At 40.5% G+C, this 15,745-nt stretch overlaps 1 protein-coding gene across 1 annotated transcript in view; it reads left to right on the top strand.

Annotated features, from left to right (window-relative positions):
• The window catches only part of NPAS3 (neuronal PAS domain protein 3), a 535,722-nt gene that overhangs the window by 190,644 nt on the left and 329,333 nt on the right, over positions 1 to 15,745 (top strand). The window lies entirely within an intron of this gene.

Here is a 15,745-nt window from a genome sequence, read left to right as displayed (position 1 = left end):
ACAATTGGGAACTTTTTCATAGCAGAACAAGATCATTGGCTACTTCCTTTGTAACTTCAGGCCTGATTCTCTAAAATGGTCTGCAAAGAAGTAGGTCTGGCAAGATTGTCTTGGGAATCTTGTTAGTACTGAAGTTCCTTCAAAAAAGTAATTTAAAGGCAAATTTTAACTTGAACAATGTTTGTCTTTGCAGGGTTTTGGATATAAAAGAGATACACATACAATTAAATAGGGTGCTCAAAAAGAAAGATTTTAATTTCTTTCCATGATGTGGAGTTTTTGAACATTGTTCCCCTAATCTTATCTCTTTAAAGCTCATTTAATAACCAAAATCTGAAAGTATTTGCACTGACGGCTTGTTTACTGAATCATTTACTGTATATTAAACTAGGGCCATATTTGTCTAGGATGTGAAGAGAAGATTCTGTACTTACAGAGAACAATGGATCTTCACTTTGGTATTCTTCCCTTCTTCTAGTAGAAAATGTCCTGTATTCTCATTTTATTATGAGATTTGTGTTTGGTTCTGCAGATTTTTACATCACGCTTTCTTTAAAGTTGTTTACCTTTAGGACAATATTGATTATGGTTTTATTGACAGCTTTATGAATGCCAGAACTTTTCTCTTTTTTTATTCTTATATAAGAAAAGCCTGTTTTGATAATTTTTGTTGTTTCTTCCAAGAGTGAATTATTATCTTTTTTTTTATTCCTAGTGTAATTTTTTCTGCTTCATAAGAATAATATAAAGTTTGATTTGCTTTTGCAAATAATGTATGCCATTTAGAATAATTTAGAGGCACTGTCCTCATTCTGATTTTGGAAATGGACAGTATGAGGCCTATTTATCAAAGGTCTTGCGGACCTGATCCGACAGTGCGGATCAGGTCCGCAAGACCTCGCTGCAATACGCTTTCCGTATTCAGCATTGCACCAGCAGCTCACAAGAGCTGCTGGTGCAACGCCGCCCCCTGCAGACTCGCAGCCAATCGGCCGCCAGCAGGGAGGTGTCAATCAACCCGATCGTACTTGATCGGGTTGAATTGTGGCGATTCCTGTCTGCCTGCTCAGAGCAGGCGGACAGGGTTATGGAGCAGCGGTCTTTAGATCGCCAGAAAAACGGGCCCTCAAGCTCCTTTTGGAGCTTATTAAATGAGCCTCTAAGTTTTCTTTAGTCAATTAGATTTATATTCAGTCCATTTTTTATGAGTCTATTGCATCATGTGTCTCTGAGATTCATGTTTGCGTACAACTCTCTTTGTCCTCTGTACAAATAAGTCTTAGCTTGGCTATAAATTAATTAATAGCATTCATGAATCAGATGAGTCTATTGAGAGGAAGAGTTGGAGTCTAAAGACTTCTTGGAAATTTCCATCTGCATCAAGTGGCACTAGAAATGATATACCAAATTAGGGCTGAATTTAATATCACTTTGAGTAACTACAGCTACAAATCCCCAAATCTGGAGTTCCAAAATCTGTAATTATTCCAAAAACCCAGTCTTTTTCATATATATATATATATATATATATATATATATATATATATATATATATATATAGATATATATATATATATATATATATAAATATATATATATATATTTATAAAAAAATTTAACATTAACTCATGAATCACTTTGAAGAATATTACTTATCAGAGAGACAGTCCTTTTTGCTCAGGGATCCATAAGAGTCCTTAGGGTGAGGAAAAATGTACATTCCGATGTGCCTATATACTAATACAGTACTCATTAATTAGCATAGACAAAATTATCATCTGTTTTTTCCTTTGCATCAGTCATGTATTATAAGAAAAAGAAAAGTAAGAAACAGCAGGGGAAAGGGGTAAGGAACGTTGGGTAAGGGGAAGAGTCACATTAATCCAATTAGTTATATATTTTAGGTCCGGTATCTGCTAGATTTGGAGTCAGCCCCACAGGTCCAAAAGCCCCTGATGAAGTTCTAGCTTGTTTATTTTTTAGATAGTGGAAGTGTTCGAGTTGTAATATATCTGTAGTTTGTGAGTGCCATTCGTGGAGCGTAGGTGTTTTACTTGATTTTCACTGGAATTAGTTTCTTAGCACTATAAATGATTATGAGGAAGATGGTCATGTTTAGTTTGTTCTGTAACTTAGGAATTTTCAGGAATAATAATAATAGGTGCAAATTGGGTATGATGGTAATACCTATTACTGAGGAGATAGATTTAAAAATGCCTTTCCAGAAGTCTATGATGTGGGGACAAGACCATCAAATGTGATGCATTGTGCCCGTTTGTCCGCATCCTCTCCAGCATTTGTTGCTAATTTGAGGATTAGATTTGTGTATTCTGGAGGGTGTTAAGTACCATCTGCTGATAAAATTAGTGCATTTCCTGTATAGTGGCCGATAATGAGGCTTTTTTGGCTAATTGAAACGACTTATGCCATATTTTTGGGTCATATTCAGAATCTATTTCAGTATGACACAACATAGTATAAGTAGGCAGTGTCATTTCGTTGGGCAATAATTGTATTTTATATAATAGGGAAACAGTGTGTCTTGGGGGAAACAGTGTGTCTTGGGTGCACAATCTTTCAAAGGGTGTAGGGTCTCTTTGCATTTTATATTTTTGTCTGTGTGTTGATATGTAGTGAACTATTTGTGTTCGGGTTAGCCATGTAGGAAACGTTTTTGTATCCCGTTGTTGCAATCGTTCTAGGGGGTAATAAAGTCCCCTGTTCGATTGCAAAATGTAGGGTACCCTCTCTCAGTTTATATGTTGGTCTGTGTGAGGTACCAGTTGTACCCAAAGGTAGGTCTGCATTTTTTCTGATGCAGAGAAGTGGTCCAATTTTGGTGGAAATGTGCGGGTTGGTGGCAATGGTTTTGTCCCATTCTCTAAATGTTTCAGATATGGTGGAGTAAAACTGTATAATGTCTGGGCGTTTTCTAGGTTCCGTCTATGCAAGAATGTGATTATCTAAGTGAACCCAGGCCTTTTGATCTGAGTTGTGGCTCCAGTCTCTAATATCTGTTGCAGCAATATGGCTCTTCTATATAGAGTAAGATTTGGTATGCCTAGGCCTCCCCTCTCCCTGGGTAAGAACTTAGTTTGTCTTCGTACTCTACTTCTTCCCTCCCACAAAAATTGTCTATAATGGTTTGTAATTGTGGCATAAAATGGGTGGGAAGGGTGATTGGCAGGGTCTGAAACAAGTATAGTAGCCTGGGTAAGATGTTAATTTTTATGATTCCTACCCTGCCCAGCCATGAAATGGATTTACTATTCCAGGAGCTCAAGTCCTTAGTAATTTCTTTTTTAAGCTGTGAATAGTTGTAACTGAACAATGTGTCTGATTTAGCTGTTAGAACTATACCAAGCTATTTCAGTTTATCCAGGGCTAGTGTTAAATGATATTTTGAGGCGATTTGTTGTATGAGTTGTGGTGGTGAGGTAATGTTGAACAATTCTGACTTAGTTAAATTAAAGTGAAAGTTAGAAGCCTGGCCATATTTATGTAATTTCGTAAGCAACTCTGGTATAGAATTGTCAATGTTGGATAGAGTTAATATTATATCGTCGGCGTACATCATCAGTTTGTGTTCTTTATCACCAATGTGTATACCTTTAATGTTTGTATTAAGTCTAATTTTGTGTGCTAGTGTTTTGAAGGATAGAATAAATAAAAGGGGGGAAAGTGGGCATCCCTGACGTGTACCATTAGATATAAGGAAAGGGTCTGAGAGAGTGCCATTTGCTCTTACTCTAGCATTTGGGCCTGAATATAAGGAGAAAACCATGTGGAAGAAATGATCACCCACATTCATTCTAGACATGGTATCTCTTAGAAAAGACCAATCCACTTTATCAAAGGCCTTTTCGGCGTTGTATGAGAATAATGTTAACGGGAGATTGTGATGTTTTGCATAGTCTATAATGTGTTGGTACAAATCCTACTTGATCTGTTAAGATAAGTTTTGGGAGAAACTTGTTAAGTCTGGTGGCGAGAACTTTTGCTAAAATGTTTACTTCTGTATTTAGTAGTGAGATTGGTCTGAAGTTACTGGTATATATATTTTTTTAAATAAAATAATTATAACTTACCATTTTCCCCGCCAGTCACAATCTTCTCTACCTGCATCTTTGGTTTGATTTTTTGTGTTCTAAAATGTAAAAAATAGTTTATATGTATTTTAAACAGCAACTATTACTCTTCTGATTACATTACTATACTATATATACAAAGCTAGCTTTAGGTTGCATATAGAAGCTGTATTATGACATGTAAATTTTGCCTACATGACATAAGATATTGTTGTTTACACTTGGGGGCCGATTTATCATCGGTCTGTCCGACATGATCCGCTCAGCAGATCATGTCCGACAGACATCGATGAATGCCGACAGCATACACTGTCTGCATTTATCATTGCACAGGCAGTTCACCAGAACTACTTGTGCAATGCCGCCCCCTGCAGATTCGTGGCCAATCGGCCGCCAGCTGTGGGTGTCAATCGGCCCGATCATATAGGATCAGGCGGATTACAGACCATAGCCTCAGAGCAGGCGGACAAGTTATGGAGCAGCGGTCTTTAGACTGCTGCTTCATAACTGCTGTTTCCCGCGAGCCTGAAGGCTCACGCGGAAACAGGGACATTAAGCTCCATTTGGAGCTTGATAATTCGGCCCCTTTATCTCATCCTTTCTCTAACCTGCCCCATTTTACAGATGCAAATACAATTCTAAAACCCAAACTATTCCAAAATCCAAACCTTTTCTGGTCCCAAGCAGTTTGGATAAAGGGTTTTGTGTACCTGTATAATTCTGTTTTTTACTTTTCATTTAAATTATGTGGTATTTATTTGTAAAATATTAAAGTGATAGTAAAGTTAACACTTATAGAAAACGTAATTCAATTAATCATGTAAATTTATATAGAGTTTCATTCACGACCTGGCTATAAAAATCGCTTATATACTATTTAATATATATTTTTATTTGTGTTACAATACGCTGCTTTGGCAGCCCTCGTTGGTTATGTATTTGTTATAAAAGTGACGTTGTCCAATAGGAACGCTAGCCATTTCAGACTTGACGTTAAAAAAACCCCCAACACATTGACCATCTGTACAAATGCTTAATTTTCCAAGGAATCCTGTTACCAATGCATTCTTTACTTTGTATCGGTGGAATATACCTTGAGCATGCGTACTATGATTACTCTCAGGAACGCACATTGCAGTTGACATAGTGAGCGAGTAGGATTGCACTTGGCATAACAAACATTAGAAACAGGAAGTGAAACGGAGGCCTGGAGGAAGCAAAGTCAATCGAGAAAAATATGTTTAATACACTGTGCTTATGATTTTGCAAAAAATAACTTAGCGGTTTGAAAGTATATAATAAGTATTTCATCATAAGAAGTTAGAAAAGTCTTAACTTTACTATCACTTTAATAGAAAGGAACCTCTGAATCCCAAACTGTGTTTCTATTAAGAGCCTTTTAAAGGGCTATTATTGTTAAAAAAAAAATAACATGCTCTAATTTGTTAGAGTGTGTAGTTTTAAAACTAGCAACGACTGCTGCTTGGGACTAGCAGTTCTCTGCTGCTCCTGTGTGGTACGTTAACTATGTGTTTACGGGGGTTAAACACATAGCATTACAAGGTCACTAGTTTTAAAAACAAATCGAAGCATGTTATTTTTGAACTATATTGGCATTTTAAGTGTAATTTATTCCTTATTTACGGCCAGATTACAAGTGGAGCACTATTTAATGCCCCTACTTGAGTGTTAACTGCGCTAGAAGCTTTTTGCACGAATTGGGTTGCGCTCATATTACAAGGGGAAAGTAAACAGTTTTCGCTCGCTAACCCGACAAGCTTAAGAAGCCTAACTTAAAATATTGCACGCCTGATAACCTATCCCCCCCAAAAAAGATGCAGTGTTTTCAGACCTTGAATAACAGGTTCATATTCTGTTTTAAACAACACAATACTAAGCAAGAGTTCAGACATCAAAATTTGGTGGAATAACTCTGAATTTCATTCACAGCTTTCATGGGTCTTGACATGCTCTCCACCAGTCTTTCACATTGTTGTTGGGTGACTTTATGCCACTCTTGGCGCAAAAATGTAAGCAGTTTGGCTTTGTTTGATGGCTTGTGACCATCCATTTTCCTCTTGATCACATTCCAGAGGTTTTCAATGGGGTTTAGGTCTGGAGATCAGGCTGGCAATGACAGGGTCTTGATCTGGTGGTCCTCCATCCACTCCTTGATTGAGTTGGGGAATATTGTCAGAGCAGAAGGAAGCAAGTTTTCTTCCAGGATAACCTTGTACATGACTTGATTCATGCGTGCTTGATTCATGCACCTGCTGGAATCGAACACATGAAACAAGCCACGTACAAGGTTATCCTGGAAGAAAAACGTATTTTTTTCCAGCAGGACAATGTTACATGCCACACAGCCAGGTCAATTAAGGTATGGATGGAGGACCACCAGATCAAGACCAGCCCAATCGCCAGACCTGAACCCCATTGCTTTCATTTTTGCTCCAGTTGTGGCATAAAGTCACCCATCAGCAATGTTGGGTATCTAAACTCTTGCTAAGTAAAAGCATTAGTATTGTATTGTTATTTTGACCAGTTGCCATTTTCTGCAAATAAACTTCTCAAAAGACAATATTTTTATTTGGAATTTGGGAGAAAAGTTGTCAGTAGTTTATGGAATAAAACAAAAATATAAATTTTACACAAACACATACCTATACATAGTAAAACCAGCGAGAAACTGATAACTTTACAGTGGTCTCTTATTTTTTTCCAGAGCTTTATGTATTCAATTGGTTAAAAATATACGATTTATATGTATACACATCTCTAACCATTAGATGGCGCTGTGTGTGTGATATGCAATGCATGATGATTTACAAGACAGCACCACCCGTTTGTCAGAGATATATTGTTCCCATGCTGCTCCTTGCTCTTATTAAGTGGTACTACTTTTTATGCCCATGCTTCCCTAACACACTAGCTAACTTCTTAAAGTTCTCAATGGTTCATGCAGTTTTTCCCATCACTGCTGATTCAGTTTCTAAGAAGGTTTACAATTTGTAGTCTTAGTCTAAGATCCGTAACCATCCAATGGCCATGTGCTGTAAGGCTTGAGTAATGACACATTCATTAAAATTAACCTTGTGTGCTGTCACAATAAATAAGGTACAGGGACCTCAGCCAATTTTAGGACATAAATATTTATATATTGACTTTACATGCTCTAATTATAGTACAGCATTACTAATTATTTATGGCTTACTTACCTATCACAATGTAGCAATGAAGAGCAAACTGCACTTGTGTATCATGATGAAAAGCGCTGCAAGGTGCAATTTAACCTGTCCTATACAGCACTAAATCTGTGAATCATAAATAATAGTTATCAGATATAGCTACAGCAAACTCACTCAGAAACAGTCGGCAGGAAGTTCTGTTCTAAAATGAAATGAATAAATATGCAGAACAACAATATGAGCCAGGATGGTATTGCACTTTCTAATATAATAAATAATGAGATTTGGGATAGCACTTTAAAGAGACATTAAATGTTGTGCTTCTCCCACACTCCCTAGAGAGTCCAAAAAGCAAAATCAAATTTCTGTAAATTTCCCAAACCAGCTATTTCACTGCAGATTGTATTTATATTTATTATTATTATTATACTTTATTTATGAAGCGCCAACATATTCCGCAGCGCTGTCCATGGGTACAATTAATTTAAATAAAACAATGATATAAAACTTGTAAGAGACAGGACAAAATTTACAAACACATACAGGAGGAATTGAGGGCCCTATTCCCGTGGGAACTTACAATCTAGAAGGGTAGGAGGTTGAGAAGCAGGAGGTGAAGACTGCAAGATTGAGAAAGATGTTAATGCAGAGTAAGATGAGGGAAATGTTAGGTAAGTGAAATTAATTTATCATTGAGTTGGGTGGTAGGCTTCTCTGAACAGAATAGTCTTCAGGGTGCATTTAAAGGAAGAAAGATTAGGGCAAAAATTGACAGCACGAGGGAGAGTTTTCCAGATGTTAGGTGCTGCATGGCAGAAGTCCTGCAGTCTAGCATGAGAAGAGGTGATAGTCGCGGATGCAAGGAGCAAGTCATTGTTGGATCTTAGTATACTTGTTTATTAGAGAGGATAGGTAGAGGGGAGCGGCGTTGGTGAGAGCTTTGTATGTAAGGGTGAGAATTTTGAATTTAATTCTGCTGTGCAGCAGATACAGAGCTAGGGGAAAGGTGGATCAGTCTAGCAGAGGCATTTAGGGTGGATTAAAGGGGGAGATGCGGGAAAGAGGAAGGCAAGTAAGTAGGTTATTGCAGTAGTCAAGTCAGGAAATAACAAGGGAGTGGATTATTTGCTTTGTGGTGGTAGCGCTCTGAAAAGGGCAAATCTTGGAAATATTGCGTAGATGGTTGCGGTAGGATGTAGAAAGTGATTGGATATGGGGGACGAAGGATAGATTTTTAACTCCAAGGCAGCGGACTTGGGGTGATGGGGAAATGGTGATGCCATCAACAGGGATAGAGAAGTCAGAAGTCGGCGTAGAGCTTGAGGGGGGATAAGAAGGAGCTCAGTCTTGGACATGTTAATCTTTAGGTGGTGAGAGGCCATCCCAGGCACGCACCCACACTGCCAGCCACTATCCACCTGTGATCCTGCTCCTCTCGGCACCGCCTACCCACAAAATGGAGACAAGACCTTTTTAACCTCCTTAGTCCTGGATCACCATCTATGTTGCAGGGTATATTTGGTCAATTGTATTGTTATATGAAGGGGCTGTATTGCAGGGAGAAGAGGTGTAGAGTGCACTGCAGATCAGTAGATGACATTTCTCCTAGGTAGTCTTGCTTTTTTTTTCCAGCACTTAGACATACGGACTGGTAGTTCACAGCATCAACACTAGTTTGCCTATGGATCCCCTAGGGATTAAAAGGGGCCCTTATGTGTAAAGGTTGTAACCCCTGCAAGTGAATCTAAGAGCAACACATTTTTAGTTGCTGGTATAAGACCTTGTTTTCAGAGTGATATTGATAGAATGCTGGAAATTTACTCAATCTGTCTGATTTTCATGTCATCATATGTCTCACTGCTCTCTGTGTTCCCCCTACTGTGACCTTTCTCTTTGCTTTTTACCCTCCTCTCTAAATCCTCCTCCCTGTACTCTGCTCTTTATCCCATCTTGCTTCTGTTATTGCTGCCTGTACACATCTATCTGTGCCTTTTTTTTCTGTGAGACTACACTCCAACCCCTTCTCATGTTCTTCCTCTTTGTGATCCTCCTCTCTATGGCCCAATGAGGGTATTTTGGATGGAAACGAGTTACGGCAATTTTTAGAGTAGGTTTTAGTGTTAGTATAGGTGTTTTTTAGGGGTGGACATTTTTTTTAAAGGGGACTTTAGTTTTAGGTAGGTTTACTGGCTAGGGGTTTTGGTAATGTTTTTTTTATTTGTGGTAATGGTAGTGTTTTCTCTTGTTAAGTGTATCCAGTCCACGGATCATCCATTACTTATGGGATATTAACTCCTCCCCAACAGGAAGTGCAAGAGGATTCACCCAGCAGAGCTGCTATATAGCTCCTCCCCTAACTGCCATTACCAGTCATTCTCTTGCACCCAACGAATAGATAGGATGTGTGAGAGGACTGTGGTGATTATACTTAGTTTCAAATATATCTGTGCTATATGTGCTAAAGCCAAAGTGGAGCCCAATAGAAATTTATGTACTAACTGTATTGATGCTACTTTAAATAAAAGTCAATCTGTACAAATTGAACATATTTCACCAAACAACGAGGGGAGAGTTATGCCGACTAACTCGCCTCACGTGTCAGTACCTGCATCTCCCGCTCGGGAGGTGCGTGATATTGTAGCGCCGAGTACATCTGGGCGGCCATTACAAATCACATTACAGGATATGGCTACTGTTATGACTGAAGTTTTGGCTAAATTACCAGAACTAAGAGGTAAGCGTGATCACTCTGGGGTGAGAACAGAGTGCGCTGATAATATTAGGGCCATGTCAGACACTGCGTCACAATTTGCAGAACATGAGGACGGAGAGCTTCATTCTGCGGGTGACGGTTCTGATCCAAACAAACTGGATTCAGATATTTCAAATTTTAAATTTAAGCTGGAAAACCTCTGTGTATTACTAGGGGAGGTGTTAGCGGCTCTGAATGATTGTAACACAGTTGCAATACCAGAGAAAATGTGTAGGTTGGATAAATATTTTGCGGTACCGGCGAGTACTGACGTTTTTCCTATACCTAAGAGACTTACTGAAATTGTTACTAAGGAGTGGGATAGACCCGGTGTGCCGTTCTCACCCCCTCCGATATTTAGAAAGATGTTTCCAATAGACGCCACCACACGGGACTTATGGCAAACGGTCCCTAAGGTGGAGGGAGCAGTTTCTACTTTAGCTAAGCGTACCACTATCCCGGTGGAGGATAGCTGTGCCTTTTCAGATCCAATGGATAAAAAGTTAGAGGGTTACCTTAAGAAAATGTTTGTTCAACAAGGTTTTATATTGCAACCTCTTGCATGCATTGCGCCTGTCACGGCTGCAGTAGCATTTTGGTTTGAGTCTCTGGAAGAGACACTTGAATCAGCTCCATTAGATGAGATTACACACAAGCTTAAAGCCCTTAAGTTAGCTAACTCATTTATTTCAGATGCCGTAGTACATTTAACTAAACTTACGGCTAAGAATTCCGGATTCGCCATTCAGGCACGCAGAGCACTGTGGCTAAAATCCTGGTCAGCTGACGTTACTTCTAAATCTAAATTGCTTAATATACCTTTCAAAGGGCAGACCTTATTCGGGCCCGGGTTGAAAGAAATTATCGCTGACATTACAGGAGGTAAAGGCCATGCCCTGCCTCAAGACAGAGCCAAACCTAAGGCTAGACAGTCTAATTTTCGTTCCTTTCGTAATTTCAAAGCAGGAGCAGCATCAACTTCCTCTGCACCAAAACAGGAAGGAGCTGTTGCTCGCTACAGACAAGGCTGGAGACCTAACCAGTCCTGGAACAAGGGCAAGCAGGCCAGGAAACCTGCTGCTGCCCCTAAGACAGCATGAATCGAGGGCACCCGATCCGGGAACGGATCTAGTGGGGGGCAGACTTTCTCTCTTCGCCCAGGCTTGGGCAAGAGATGTCCAGGATCCCTGGGCGTTAGAGATCATATCTCAGGGATACCTTCTAGACTTCAAATTCTCTCCCCCAAGAGGGAGATTTCATCTGTCAAGGTTGTCAACAAACCAAATAAAGAAAGAGGCGTTTCTACGCTGCGTACAAGATCTTTTATTAATGGGAGTGATCCATCCGGTTCCGCGGTCGGAACAAGGACAAGGGTTTTACTCAAATCTGTTTGTGGTTCCCAAAAAAGAGGGAACTTTCAGGCCAATCTTGGATTTAAAGATCCTAAACAAATTCCTAAGAGTTCCATCGTTCAAAATGGAAACTATTCGGACAATTTTACCCATGATCCAAAAGGGTCAGTACATGACCACAGTGGATTTAAAGGATGCTTACCTTCACATACCGATTCACAAAGATCATTACCGGTATCTAAGGTTTGCCTTTCTAGACAGGCATTACCAGTTTGTAGCTCTTCCATTCGGATTGGCTACGGCTCCGAGAATCTTCACAAAGGTTCTGTGTGCTCTTCTGGCGGTACTAAGACCGCGAGAAATTGCGGTAGCTCCGTACCTAGACGACATTCTGATACAAGCTTCAAGCTTTCAAACTGCCAAGTCTCATACAGAGTTAGTACTGGCATTTCTAAGGTTGCATGGATGGAAGGTGAACGAAAAGAAGAGTTCTCTCTTTCCACTCACAAGAGTTCCCTTCTTGGGGACTCTTATAGATTCTGTAGAAATGAAGATTTACCTGACAGAAGACAGGTTAACAAAGCTTCAAAATGCATGCCGTGTCCTTCATTCCATTCAACACCCGTCAGTAGCTCAATGCATGGAGGTGATCGGCTTAATGGTAGCAGCAATGGACATAGTACCCTTTGCACGTCTACATCTCAGACCGCTGCAATTGTGCATGCTAAGTCAGTGGAATGGGGATTACTCAGACTTGTCCCCTACTCTGAATCTGGATCAAGAGACCAGAAATTCTCTTCTATGGTGGCTTTCTCGGCCACATCTGTCCAGGGGGATGCCATTCAGCAGGCCGGACTGGACAATTGTAACAACAGACGCCAGCCTACTAGGTTGGGGCGCTGTCTGGAATTCTCTGAAGGCTCAGGGACAATGGAATCAGGAGGAGAGTCTCCTACCAATAAACATTCTGGAATTGAGAGCAGTTCTCAATGCCCTTCTGGCTTGGCCCCAGTTAACAACTCGGGGGTTCATCAGGTTTCAGTCGGACAACATCACGACTGTAGCTTACATCAACCATCAGGGAGGGACAAGAAGCTCCCTAGCAATGATGGAAGTATCAAAGATAATTCGCTGGGCAGAGTCTCACTCTTGCCACCTGTCAGCAATCCACATCCCGGGAGTGGAGAACTGGGAGGCGGATTTCTTAAGTCGTCAGACTTTTCATCCGGGGGAGTGGGAACTTCATCCGGAGGTCTTTGCCCAAATACTTCGACGTTGGGGCAAACCAGAGATAGATCTCATGGCGTCTCGACAGAACGCCAAGCTTCCTCGTTATGGGTCCAGATCCAGGGATCCGGGAGCGGTTCTGATAGATGCTTTGACAGCACCTTGGACCTTCGGGATGGCTTATGTGTTTCCACCCTTCCCGATGCTTCCTCGATTGATTGCCAGAATCAAACAGGAGAGAGCATCAGTGATTCTAATAACGCCTGCATGGCCACGCAGGACTTGGTATGCAGATCTAGTGGACATGTCATCCTGTCCACCTTGGTCGCTACCTCTGAAACAGGACCTTCTGATCCAGGGTCCCTTCAAACATCAAAATCTAATTTCTCTGAAGCTGACTGCTTGGAAATTGAACGCTTGATTTTATCAAAACGTGGTTTTTCTGAGTCAGTTATTGATACCTTAATACAGGCTAGGAAGCCTGTTACCAGAAAGATTTACCATAAGATATGGCGCAAATACTTATATTGGTGCGAATCCAAGAGTTACTCATGGAGTAAGGTTAGGATTCCGAGGATATTGTCTTTTCTACAAGAAGGTTTAGAAAAGGGTTTATCCGCTAGTTCCTTAAAGGGACAGATTTCAGCTCTGTCCATTCTTTTACACAAACGTCTGTCAGAAGTTCTGAACGTTCAAGCTTTTTGTCAGGCTTTAGCTAGGATCAAGCCTGTGTTTAAAACTGTTGCTCCACCATGGAGTTTGAACTTAGTTCTTAATGTTTTACAGGGGGTTCCGTTTGAACCCCTTCATTCCATTGATATCAAGTTGTTATCTTGGAAAGTTCTGTTTTTAATGGCGATTTCCTCGGCTCGAAGAGTCTCTGAGTTATCTGCCTTACATTGTGATTCTCCTTATCTGATTTTTCTTTCAGACAAGGTAGTTCTGCGTACTAAACCTGGGTTCCTACCTAAGGTGGCCACTAACAGGAATATCAATCAAGAGATTGTGGTTACATCTTTGTGTCCTAATCCTTCTTCGAAAAAGGAACGTCTGCTACACAATCTAGATGTAGTCCGTGCCCTGAAATTTTATCTACAGGCAACTAAGGATTTTCGACAAACGTCTTCCCTGTTTGTCGTTTATTCTGGTCAGAGGAGAGGTCAAAAAGCTTCGGCTACCTCTCTCTCCTTTTGGCTTCGTAGCATAATACGGTTAGCCTATGAGACTGCTGGACAGCAGCCTCCTGAAAGAATTACAGCACATTCTACTAGAGCTGTGGCTTCCACTTGGGCCTTTAAGAATGAGGCTTCTGTTGAACAGATTTGCAAGGCTGCAACTTGGTCTTCTCTTCATACTTTTTCCAAATTTTACAAATTTGACACTTTTGCTTCTTCGGAGGCTGTTTTTGGGAGAAAGGTTCTTCAGGCAGTGGTTCCTTCCGTATAAAGAGCCTGCCTGTCCCTCCCGTCATCCGTGTACTTTAGCTTTGGTATTGGTATCCCATAAGTAATGGATGATCCGTGGACTGGATACACTTAACAAGAGAAAACATAATTTATGCTTACCTGATAAATTTATTTCTCTTGTAGTGTATCCAGTCCACGGCCGCCCTGTCACTTTAAGGCAGGTAATTTTTCCATTAAACTACAGTCACCACTGTACCCTATGGTTTTCCTTTCTCTGCATGTTTTCGGTCGAATGACTGGTAATGGCAGTTAGGGGAGGAGCTATATAGCAGCTCTGCTGGGTGAATCCTCTTGCACTTCCTGTTGGGGAGGAGTTAATATCCCATAAGTAATGGATGATCCGTGGACTGGATTCACTACAAGAGAAATAAATTTATCAGGTAAGCATAAATTATGTTTTTTTTGTATTTTGTGCATCTTAGGAGGTCTCATGTTAGGGGTCTTGTGAGGTTAGGTGTTATGGGGTTAAGTAGTGTAGGGGTAGTTTGCAATGGGGGTATTTGCATTTAGGGAGTTAATAGGTTAGGGGTTGTTTAAGGTGGGAGTAACTTGCATTTCAATTCAAGGAAACATTTATAGTAGTGCGATATATTCCAAGCGCTGACCTGCAGGTGAGAGATAGGTTTTCAGATATATTTGTCTCGCCACCTTTTCAGTGGTGAGACTTTCCAGTGTGAGGCAGGTAGTGTAGGTTCAGTAGATGTAAGGTTAGGTATGTAGTATTATTATTATTTGAAGTGTTCTTACACAAAAAACTATTTTTGTTTAAGCGAACGAACTGTTTGTGCTGTGTAGGAACACTTCAGATACAGCTTCCTCCCCGCTGATAGTGCTGGCGTGTGGTGATGTGGGTGGACTTTTGCTCAAGCCGCGATCCCTATTATTTTCTATAGGAGACACATTGCCACTCGTCGGCACATCATGGTTCAGCCCCCTTTTTTGGAATATATCAACATACCGACGGACTGCGAGCCTGGTGAACCCAAGCAAGTAGTTTCTCTTTGGTCTGTCGATGTTTGAAATCAGGGCCTATGACATAGCTCTCCGTTGCCCCTTAACTAAACTCTGACAGCTACCTGTTTTTGTCCTGGTCACACTCCTCTGTGTGGGGCACGTGTAGCTCAAATACGCAGTGATTCTGCCTTTGTGTAGTGACAGCAGATTAGCATATATTACAGATTACATACTGTACAAATTACAAATAGCCTAAACAATGAATTATTCAGTGTTCAGTAATTATCAGTTCACTCTCTAATGCAATTACTTGATGCCTCTGCTGTTTTTTTCTGGGCTGACATAACCTGCTGGGCACCACTTAAAGGTGGGATAACTTCTAATTGCTGGTGTAAAGAAATGCACTTTAAACAAATACACCCTTTGAGGAGCAAAATATGAAAGCAGTGCATGATTATCTTGGTCATATTGATAATGGCAGGCCACAACTTTCTTCTTTCCGGAAATCCTTTACAAACTGGGGATGAGGTTATGTCACTAATGGTTTGGCAGAAGTGATCAAAAACACAGACAGGAGGACAGCAATGCACCTGTCAGAGCCACGGTTAATCCCACAGAATGCTGCATGCTGGTAGACACTGCATTGATTGAGGTGTTTTGACAACATGATATGTGGAACATAGGAGGCAGTGTCAGGATGTGTGTGTGTCACTGAAAT

The sequence above is a fragment of the Bombina bombina genome, chromosome 1 (genome assembly GCF_027579735.1).
Source record: "Bombina bombina isolate aBomBom1 chromosome 1, aBomBom1.pri, whole genome shotgun sequence".
In the NCBI taxonomy this organism is placed as follows: Eukaryota; Metazoa; Chordata; class Amphibia; order Anura; family Bombinatoridae; genus Bombina; species Bombina bombina.
The sequence above is the reverse complement of the archived record's forward strand: the minus strand, read 5'-3'. Positions and strand labels throughout refer to the sequence as shown.